The following is an 11,512-nucleotide window of genomic DNA, read 5'->3' as shown; positions in this document are numbered from 1 at the left end:
TGATTTCAGAGGACTGTAAACATTATACAGCATGTTTTCAAGGCCATTGAGGATGTAGTTTCTGCACAGAAAATCTGAATGTTTCCAAGCATCTACAGCGGCAACAATTTGCCGATCACTTTCACCCTCTTTAAGTGCTGGAGCATCTTCATGGAGAAACCAGGCCAAATTAAGAGTTGTAAGATAGAACAGCATCTTCTGCTGCCATCTCTTAAACTCAGTACCGTTAAATTTTTACGGCTTTTCTCCATGATTTATTGGTACTTGAATATGGTTCTGGATAGGGACCGGTGTTGGTGTAACAATTGGAGTACCACTTCCAGTTGCAGTTTCAGTTGTAGTAGCCATAAAATCTGATTACAAAAATTAGAAAACAAACCACAAATTAATTTTCTAGTTACTAAAACCATAAAATAAATTATAACACAAAATAATTTTATTTTCCTTGTTACTAAAACTAGAAAAATAAAATACCACAAAAATTTTTTGTAACACAAAATAATATTCTGCAATTGTTAATGACACCAGTATATTACTACTAATTGTCAAAGAAAATAGACAGTATATTATTACTATTTGTCAAATAGTTTATAATACTATTTGTATTTTCTAACTAGAATATCAGTTTGAAAACACAGGAAATTAAATACAATGAAGACACCAAAAATGGTCTGTCTTAAGATTGTTGGACAATTTTTACTGTAATTAAATTAATTAATTCTGTTTGGATACTAAACAACAAACAGAATATAAAAGAAAAATAGGAAAGGAGAGAGAAAGTTTGATTACAAAAATCAAACTAGAAATAGAATTAAATAAATAAAAACAGATTTTATTTTGTTACAAAAACAAAATTAAAATATGATTTAAATAAATAATAAAATAAAAAATAAATAAATAACTTACTTGATTAATATCTTGAATATTATTCTGATCAAGTCTAGTGTTCGACACTGTCTCCTTAAGACTAATTCGTCCTCTCCACGGTACTTTCAGAATATGGACGTCTATCTCCCAAGATAAAATGATCAACTACAAATAAATGCAGCTCAGAATATGGACGTCTATCTCCCAAGATGAAATGATCAACTACAAATAAATGCAGCACTACAATTTATTTGTTCAACGAACACACTAAGTATTTACACTCTTTCTCACAAAAATTAAATGCAGCAAAATGAAGAATAAATTTGCAGAAGGGAAGTACGAAATTTCTGAATGTAAATATCAAGTAAGGGCTGCCTATTTGTAGATGTAGTGGTGGCTATTGATTTTGAATTAAACAGGTGCTAACCTGTTTTGAACTGGTATGAAACCTGTTTGGTTTTGAATTAAACACATTTAAATCTGTTGGGTTCAAAATTCAAACAGATAAAAACGGAAAGGACCTGTTTGGATGTAGAGAAAAATCGGAACATATTAATTCCGTACAGTTGGACAGAAAAATAAAATTAAATCCAAATGTTTCTGGCCCAAAAAGATTAGTATTGGGCCGAACAAGCCCAACCCAACCACACGCCCGCGCCCGACCAGACGGCGGTGGTGGCAGCGCGCAAGCGCGTGCGGTGATTTTTGGGTCCAATGGGTCAAGCCCATTTTACCCATAACCTCTCTCTCTACAAAACTTGGGTACCCCTTGGGGCACACTCCAAGTTCCAATCCCATGTCTTATAAACCTATTCAAAACTTCCTACCAAATCAACGTGGGACAAGCCAATTTTCAACCTTAAGGAATTTTCATCAAAACTCCATTTCCATGGAGCACACTTTGACTTCAATTTCTTATTCACTCGATAATGGTTGTGAGCAATCAAATATACCACGTGAATCACAACGCGGCATAGAACACGTTACCACTTTGACCTGCCAAATTTGACGCTTGGGTCCTACCTAAATAATAGACCAAAGTTAGAAAAAAATTCTGATTTTACCCAGAATTTTCCAACCATTTCCAACATTTACAAATTAAAAATATAATAGAATATTAATATATTTTTCAATTGAAATCACAAACAAAATATTTAAACAAATTGAAAACATAAAGTCTTACAAATTATTAGGGGTGCTAGCGGTTTGACAATTCGGTTGGGGCTAAAAAGAATTTCAAATCCACCATCCACCTAAAACTAGACGGATTGAAAAAAATTAATTCGCAACTATCCGCTTGTTATCACGCATCCGTCCAAAATGCGGTGGTTCGGTTCGGTTCGATCGATTTGGATGGATTAGAATATCTGTTACTCACCCCTAATAGACTATTATTTTGGGACGGGATGAGTATAAATTTTTTAGTTTTTTTATCCATTGAAATATAAGTTTTCTAACAGTAATGATAGAAACATCCACAAAACACAACCCCTACAACCCCAAAAATGATCTGACCATTCATGTCACTATCAAACACAATTTTAAAAAAATTTAAACACATTAATAATCAATACATTAATAAGATCATGGGGATCTCCTCTTATATGAGTCCCAAACATTTTCCATTTTCTAAAGGGGGAGAAAGTGACTGTTGACACGTTGGCTAAACTGGTTCACAACCACCAACCTTGAATCACTGTCCGGCGTCGTTTACTCTCATTCATTTTAGTCTGTTTCTATTTTCTCACTGACACGTGCACCTCCACATGTCATGTAGCATCCACCCAATTTGATAACATTGTGACACTGAAAAATATTATTTTGTTATTATTTAACATTTAACAGTTATTAAGTTATTTTTTAAAATTTTAATAAAAAGTATTTAGGATTCGTTTAGAAAGTGGGTTGACTTTTTGATTTTTTAATTTTTTTAACTATTTTAGTTTGAGGCTAAAAAGTTTCATTTGAGAAAGACTTTTAATTTTTTTAAATTTTTTGACTTTTTTGTAAGAGTAAGAATGTAATAATTATGAGTTGAATATGATGTTTTATTTTGTTGGACTAAAAATCTATTTGATTTTTTATGACTAAAGTAGTCAAAAAAAGTTCCAAAGTTGGCTTCCGAAACGAAGCGTTAGAGTTTTTCAATTTTAATCAATAAATATTAAGGCTCATGTTGAAAAGTGAGTTAAAAACTAGATTTTAACCTACTTTCCATCTCACATAAAAAAGTTTAAAAAAAAAAAAAAACTTTTAACTATCTTTTCAAAACATTTTAAGTGAAAGTATCATATAAATTATTCCAAATATCATGAGATGATGTTTTCACCGCATCATAAGCCGGGTAAATTACCTTGAAAGCACCACGTGGATATATCACCCACTAATTACAAAATATTATCAGCGTGTTTGGTTTGTGTTTATAGAGTAATATTTTAGATAAAAAGTACGAAAATTTATTTGGTTTGTCTTTTTTCAAAAATAGTTTTGAAAAATTATTTTGGGGAGAATTTTAAAAAAAAGTGATTGATTTGATGTGTATGAGAGAAAGAGTGATTTTGAAAAGTATGCAACCAAAATTTTGAGATTTTAAAAAAAAAAATTTGTTTGAGAGTGATTTTTTCATGTCCTAATACAAAAATAGACTCTATTCCATCCATCAATTACAGCACTCTTTAACACAAAATCGTAAGGCATGTTTGGTTTAATTTTCATAAATTTATTTTCAACAAAATTAAAAATTAATTTAGTGAAAGAAATAACAAAATAAAAAATACTTATTATTTTTATATAATTTTATTTTTTAAGAGACTTGAAATAATTTTAAAATTTATAAAATTATATTTTACTAGTTTTATTTTTTCAAAACAAATTTTGAATTTTTTTTTTTGGGATCTAAAACACAAACTAAGGGCTGGTTTGAAAAGTTTTAAAAAAGTCAAAAAGTCACTGTTATATTTAAGTCATATCATCTTATTTAAATCACATCACCTCTCTAACACATTACTTCAAACCCAATCCAAATTCAACCCATATTTTATAAAAAGTTAAAAAATACATTTATTTAAATAATCTCAAACAACCCCTAAACAGCCGTAGACTCTCTCTATCCATCAATCACAACACTGTTTTATGCACCACTTGACCATGCCTGAATAACTTCTCCACAAGTCACAAGTCATGGCCTCGCCTTGATCCATATGTAGAGAAATTATCATTATAGTGTCACCTATAGTTTATGTGGTGTGCGTTTAGAATAGTGAAGACACATATAACCACTTTATTTTTAATTTTATATACACAAAATAACATTAATACTAAGAATAAGAATTAAAATACAAAATGAATCATAGAAAATATAATAGTAGATTGAGATTAAATATGAATTCCTTTATAACGGAGGTCTTGTTTGACATGTGAGTGTTTTAGCAAAAAAAGTCAAAAAGTTAATAAAAAATCAAAAAGACTATAAGTTATATCAAAAAGTCAAATTTTTTTTCTCTCTACTTTTTGCACATCTTTTCGTAATAAAATCAAAAAATCATTCTAAACATACTAATTTTTTTACTTCATATTTTAGTTAAAAAGTCAAAAAATTACTAAAATAGTCTATTATCAAACGAGGCATGAGTTTAATTTTAGTATTTTGTTGTACCTTTTGTAAATCGTTCAATGATTTAGGCTTATTTTAAGAAATCATAATTTTTGTTAAAAAGTAAAAAAAGTCACTTAAAAAACTTAATTCTTCACTAATTTTTTTAGAGTCCTGCTATGTAGCTCGAAATATCAGAGGCTCGATTGGCTCGAAATCCCAAAATGGCGTCGTTTTGGTTTTTTTTTTTTTCGTAACTCACAGTAGAAGAAGAAGAAGAAAGAAGAGAAGAGAAGGGGAGATGAGAGGAGAGACAGAGTGTACCCCCTCAAAACAACGATTAACGACCAAGACGAATCAAACTGTTCACCAACTTACAAAATAAGACAGAGAGTAAACAGACCAATATCATCAACATCAACAAGTAGATAATATCTTTCTCAACTTACAAAAAGAAATCAGAACAAGCAACTTGAGGCCACTATCATCTTGAGGCCACTATAGATGAATTTACAAAAAGAAATCAGACCAAGCAACTTGAGAGAGATATTATCTACCAATATCATCATCATCATCAACAACACACAACATAATCATCATCATCAGCATTGTCATCTTCATATCTAGATCCACTAGGAGGGAAAAAAAAAGTAGGTAGAGAAAACAGAGACGAGAGGGATGACAGAGGGTTTTGAAGAGTTTAATCGGCTCTGACTTCTCCACCCAACACAGAGATGAGAGAGATGACAGAGGAACGAGCGAGAGAAAGTTTTGAAGAGTTCAATTACAGCTCCAGTTTCTTTACAGGAATGAGAGAGGGACGACCGAGAGAGATGAGCGAGTTCAGAGAGGAGAGAATGTTGGGTTTGGTTCTGAGAAAGAGAGATACAAAATAAGGGGGAAAGAGAGAATGAGTCATGGAGAGAGAGTAATTTTCGAGCCATTCGGGGCGGAGCATTTCGAGTTACGAAGCATTAGTCATTTTTTTTATACATTTTTTCCTAAAAATTTAAAAAATTATTAAAAGAATCAATTTTCAAAACAATTCTTCTTTTGTGTTCTAAACATTGTTGCATAAAATAATGTCACTTTAGTAGAGCAGATGTATCAGATCATTTCACCATATGTGACATTTATACTATCTGCAACGTTCCAGGTAAGTGATGTCCATTGAATAAGGAAATAAGAGGGTAATTTATATATAAATTGAGCTGAGCTGGGTAATGAGCCATTCTGTGGGCCACAGTAAGAAGGGTTGAGTAAAAGGGCCTTGTAATTAGTCCGGTCCAGAGGAGCCTTACAGATAGCCCTGTCGGAAAGAGCTTGGTGGTTAGCTCGGTCACCACGGTCGGTGCGGTGATAGTTAGCCGGTTCAAACCATCTTGAGCCAAGGTATTTTTGGCTTCTTTTCAGGACCTTACTGTTGAGTAGCTCGGCCCAAGTACGCTATGGTTAGCACGGTCTACAGGCGAAGCCGAGGTACATGTTACACATAAAGCGCCAGGATAAATGTAACATGAGTATTGTTATCTCGGTTACATTGTCATTGTGCCATGGCAATGCTAGCTCGGTCGTTTGGATATGTCACCGAGCTAGGACCATCTCACTTGGTTTAAGCAGTGAGGGGGGTTGTTGAAGGATAAGCATTATCTTTCAGGAGTGTGATTCCTAGGAGGACTCTGCATGGAGGAATAAGAATCCTACTAGGATTGTACCACGCGGAATCTATAAAAGCTCATAACATCACCTATGGAGAGGTAACACAACTTTGATTCTCGAATACATAGAGTTTTTGTCTATTTGTCTATTTTGCTGACTTAGGCATCGGAGAGGTATCCGGCACACACCCGCCGGCTAGCTCACGTTTGTGTTTTCAGGGAGTAAAGCGACGACGTTTGGCGGAGCGCGGACTTGATCAACAGGATTATACGAGAAGATTATTTCTTACTCGTACAGAAAAAATTGTAAATCAGGTGGAACTTCACAAAATATTTGTAAATTTATGAAAAAGTTTATAATTTTAATTATTAGACGTGACAAAGTTTATCACTAATTTAAAATTATTTTTGAAAACTGATTCGTAATTTTGCCATTGAATAAAGATGTTGACAGGTGGCACACTTTGATTGAATAATGATATGAGAGATTAAATGGCCTGAGCTCACACAACATTTCCTTGAATGGGAAAAAGAGAGATTTGATTTAAGGCATTTTTAGACTGTTTCGGAATTGGTTTATTTATATAGTTTTAGTGATTTTTATTTTTTATTTTTTGGAGCTAGAAAGATTTTTTTACACGTCTATCTTTAAAATAAGGACAAATTATACCTATAATTTTTGTAATTTACTTATTGTTTCAATATGATATCTATAGTTTCAATTGTGTCAATTAAGACCTTTAACTTTTCACATTATCTCGACTTCGCCCAATTATTTAGCCCATTGATTTTGGTCTAATTTCTAAAGAGTTACTTAATGACACAATATGAAAATTCGATACAATTAAAATTAAAAAGATCAATAATTTGGTAAAAAAAAAATTTCTATGCAATTTTCATTTTAACAAGTTGTGCAAAGTACTATTAAATGGTGAACTTAACATTGAACTAGTGGGGTGAGGAATTGATTTTGAAAGGTGAGACGAAAGTGTGACATATTGTACTACTTTTTCCAAAGAAGGAAACAAGAAAAGAGGATTGGAAAAAAAGATTAGAGAGAAAAGAAAAGACTAGGCTTCACCTAACATCATATCTGTATTGTATTGCCAAACTAATCCAATAAACCTAAATTCTGCATTTGTTTGGGATGTGGGTTATTTTTTTTACTTTTTGACTATTTTAGTCTGAGTTAAAAAATCTCGTTTGTGATAGACTTTTTAAACTTTTTTAACTTTTGTGAAAGAAAAAATGAAATGATTATAATTTGAATGTAATATTTTGTTTTTGACTTTTTAGTTTATTTTGTCTTTTTGTGGCTATTTTAACCCCAAAAGTTTATGCCAAACATAGCCCATCTTGTTCTTTCACAAAAATATAAAAGCTTGAGGTCTTGAATTTTCAAAAATAAATAAATAAAAATCAAAGACTAATTTTTAACAATTTCAAAACATTAATTACGCACTTTACCAAACCTAAACTATTCTCAAGCTTAATTTTTTTCGGTAATGAAAAAATTATTGTTTGGTAGAGAAAAGAAATCGTTCCCAGCTTGAGTTTTTGAGTTAAATTAATCTTTTAAGGTTCCACTAAAAAATGTTAAAGAAATCCATTTTACTTAAAAGAAAAAAAAAATTCAAAATTTCGTAAGGGATGGGTTTCTATTGATGTATTTTGAGAATGATGCCACGTGGCCAAGGTGCCTACAAAGATGTCGGCCAAGGTGCCACGTGGGTGAGTCGTGTTTGCCGAGGTGATTACGACATTGCCGAGATATGGTGCGGTAATACCAGAATCCGAGATATTTGGATGGAGAACTAGAGTCCTAGATGATATATCAAGCTATGTTTTGGATAGAGGTGAGACTCTTGAGGAAGATAACTTAGACTTGCCATGGTAGCAGAGTTGAATTAAGTATAAGACGATGTTCCAGTGGTGAACAAGGTGATTAACTTAGACTTGCCGTGATGACAGAGTTAGACAAAGTATAAGGCGATGTTCATGTGGTGAACAAGGCGATTAATTTAGACTTGTCATGATGGTAGAGTTAAACTAAGTATAAGGCAATGTTCCCGTGATGAACAAGGCGATTAAATTAGACTTACCATGATGATAAAGTTAAACTAAGTATTAGGTGATGTTTCGGTATGAAACAAGGAGAAACTTGCCATATTTTGGTCAGCTTGTGCAAAAAGTCGAGGTAGATAGCACTCTCGGTACACTAAGGTCAAGCCTTAAGTGTTTAGTTTGGGCGAGCCAAATGCAATGACCTCGGTCATGGATGTCTACGTTAGACTTAGGCAAGAATCAGGTGATGCATCCCATGGTGAACAAGGCGATTAACTTATACTTGCCATATTGGTAGAGTTGAACTAAGTATAAGGCGATGTTTAAGTATGAAACAAGGTGAAGCTTGCCATATTTTGGTTGGTTTGTGCAAAAAGCTGAGGTAGATAGTACTCTCTGTTCATTGAGGTCAAGCCTTAAGTGTTTAGTTTGGGCGAGCCAAATGTGATGACCTTAGTCATGGATGTCTAAGTTAGACTTAGGCATGAATCAGGCGATACATCCTTAATGTGAACATAAGAGACACTTAGGTTCACATTAGGGAGTAAGAAACATGAATAAGTACAACACTTGAGAAAAATTTTACAAGTTGAAATTATCCAAGACAAATGGTAGAGATACTATCTGAAATATGTTAATCCGAAATAATTGATTAGTTCTAAACTGAGATAATGTACCTGAGGTATTCTAATCCGAGGTAAGGAACTAAGTTGTCAGACTTGGAAAGATAAGAAAAAATCTAAGTATGAGAAGATACAAGACAAGAAAGATAGCAAGCATGCACAGAGCAGTTATAAAAGGCAAACATCCAGACACTTAGAAGAAAAAGAGAAAAGACATACATTCACAAAATGAAGCTTGTTCAGTTACATCAGAAGGCACTTCGGCCTGACAAAAACAGAAGTTGTTCAAAAGAAAAGTTACAATTGTCTAAAGAAAAAGAAATGTAATGGAGAATAATAACGAAAGTGCGAAATAAATGGGGTACTTACAGGGAGAAGCCAAGAAGTAGATATTGGAATGAAGTTCACCGGAGACAGACGATGAGGTTGATTAGAACCAAACAGTGAAAGGCTCGCCGAAGGTGATGAACAAATGGTTGCAGAGAGCTCGAATGAACGACAATGGAGGTTTGAGAGAAATTTCATAGAGAGGGAAAGTTTGAGAAGAAAGAGGGTTTGTGTTTGCAAAGTGAAGAGAGAGAGAGAGACAGACAGAGAGAGAGAGAGAGAGAGAGAGAGAGAGAAGGGAGTTTTGTGAAAAATTAAAAAAGCGACAAAACATGATGAAATTGCCTTGGATGACATGCTCGTGTTGACGTCAGGCGGTATGGGATAGAGCTGATGTGACATGATGTGGGCGTGATTGGTACACTCCAATCTGGTGATAACACGTAGAGGCAATATAGTTGAGACAGTTATGGCATAACGACTCACATGCAACTTGGGTTCTTGGGATTCTTGAGCTAGCGAATCACGATCTCGGCTAGTAATGCGATCTGGGTTGAGATGTTGATTTTGGATGAAAGAACATGTTGGTTCTTGATTCTTGATGAATGGATACTTGAGTCCTTGTTTTTTGGTGCCAACGAGACATGACCTTGGTTGGAGGAGTATCTCTAGCATGTTGTTTAGTCGACATGTTAGAAGATTAGATGATATAAGTTCCACCACCTTAGGTTACCGAGGTAATAGAACCTATGGGCAGTTGTGGGGAAGTATTTTGAGAATGACGCCATATGGCCAAGGTGCCTTCAAAGATGTCGGCCGAGGTGTCATGTGGACGAGTCGTGTTTGCCGAGATATGGTGTGGTAATACCAGAATCCGAAATATTTGGATAGAGGATTAGAGTCCTAGATGAAATCAAACTACTTATTTGGATAGAGATGAGACTCTTGAGGAAGTTCATCTTAATCTGAATAATGTGAGTTGTGATAGATGTTATCCTTGTAAAAGATAGAGTCCTATGAACTGAGACTTTTAGGGGACTAGGGCATTGCTAACTATTAAAGTGAGGCACCCTCGTGGGTCTAAAGTACGTTTTATTCTGTGAGTTTAGTACTTTATGTGATATCTTTGAGAGATTGTTTGTCTGACTTGATCGTCGAAGTACCCCCGGATGGACGAACCACCGCAATATTATCATTTTCTTGTTGGCAGGTGGTTGACTTAATCTATTCTGCTGCGTGCTCTCCAACTAAGTTCCCTATTTGATTGTGTGGTCAAAAATCACCTAGATATATATTAGACAATGAGTGATTGAAAAATAATTTCAATCAAATTATTATACACGTATTTTCTCTAATTTTAATTATATATTCCTTGATTAGTTGCCAAAGCTAAATTTGTATTCAACAATCAACATAATTTCGTCGCCAAAGCATTATAAATCATTCAAGATGGATATGATTCATACACATTTATTTTCCGTCACTAATCAAACTACTTTTCTTGCTCTCTAATATTTTTGAATTTACAAATATTACAAAAACTATATAAAAAGGAAGCACATACATAAAACAAACTTCACAACTAGAACAATCAGAAAGAAAGTCATTCATTTGTAGGAGAGTCCAACTTAATCCTTCAACAATAAAGAAATTTATAGGTGACTTTTGACTGTTAGATATATGTCAGCATAAAAGAAAATATTAACAAAACAAAACAAAAGTAAGAAAATGTATGTTTTATACATAGAACTTACATATATGCAAGGATCACTCTGTAGAGGTGCAATGAAAATTAGAAAAAAGAATATGGGAGGAATATGTATAAAATATAAGCTTTTTTTTTTTTTTTCTTCTTTCATATATTCCTTTATTTTTCTTTTTTCTTCAAAAACTCTTACCCAAATCTAAGTTCTAAACCTAACTTAAAACAATTCAAGATTTCAAAGCATATTATTGGCACATAAATATTTTATTGAATGGTGGATTTGTTAATTGTTATATAGATAAAGGGGAGATCAAGAAAAAGGGCAATAAAATTTTAAGGTCATGTTTGTTTGGCTCCATAGGTGGGGGATTGGACTACCAATCTCGTGGACCCTACATAGCTCATGTTTAGTTGGCAAAAATAGGAGGGGACTAGTAGTCTCATGGGATTATGAATACCCTCACATAAGGAGATTAGCCTGGGTAGATTTTGGGTGAGATTAGGAAAATAGTAAGGGGATTGAGTCTATTTTATATAAAAAAAAATATTTTTTTAATTTCAATTTTTTTTTACCAAGTGCACTTGTTTACCTTAATATTTGTTTTAATTTTTTTAATATAGAAATAATTTATTTATTTATTTTATATAAAAATAATTTAACAATCTCATCACTAAT

Source organism: Camellia sinensis, chromosome 11 (assembly GCF_055761805.1).
Source record: "Camellia sinensis isolate YWXY chromosome 11, ASM5576180v1, whole genome shotgun sequence".
Taxonomy (NCBI): domain Eukaryota; kingdom Viridiplantae; phylum Streptophyta; class Magnoliopsida; order Ericales; family Theaceae; genus Camellia; species Camellia sinensis.
This window is presented reverse-complemented; position numbering follows the sequence as displayed.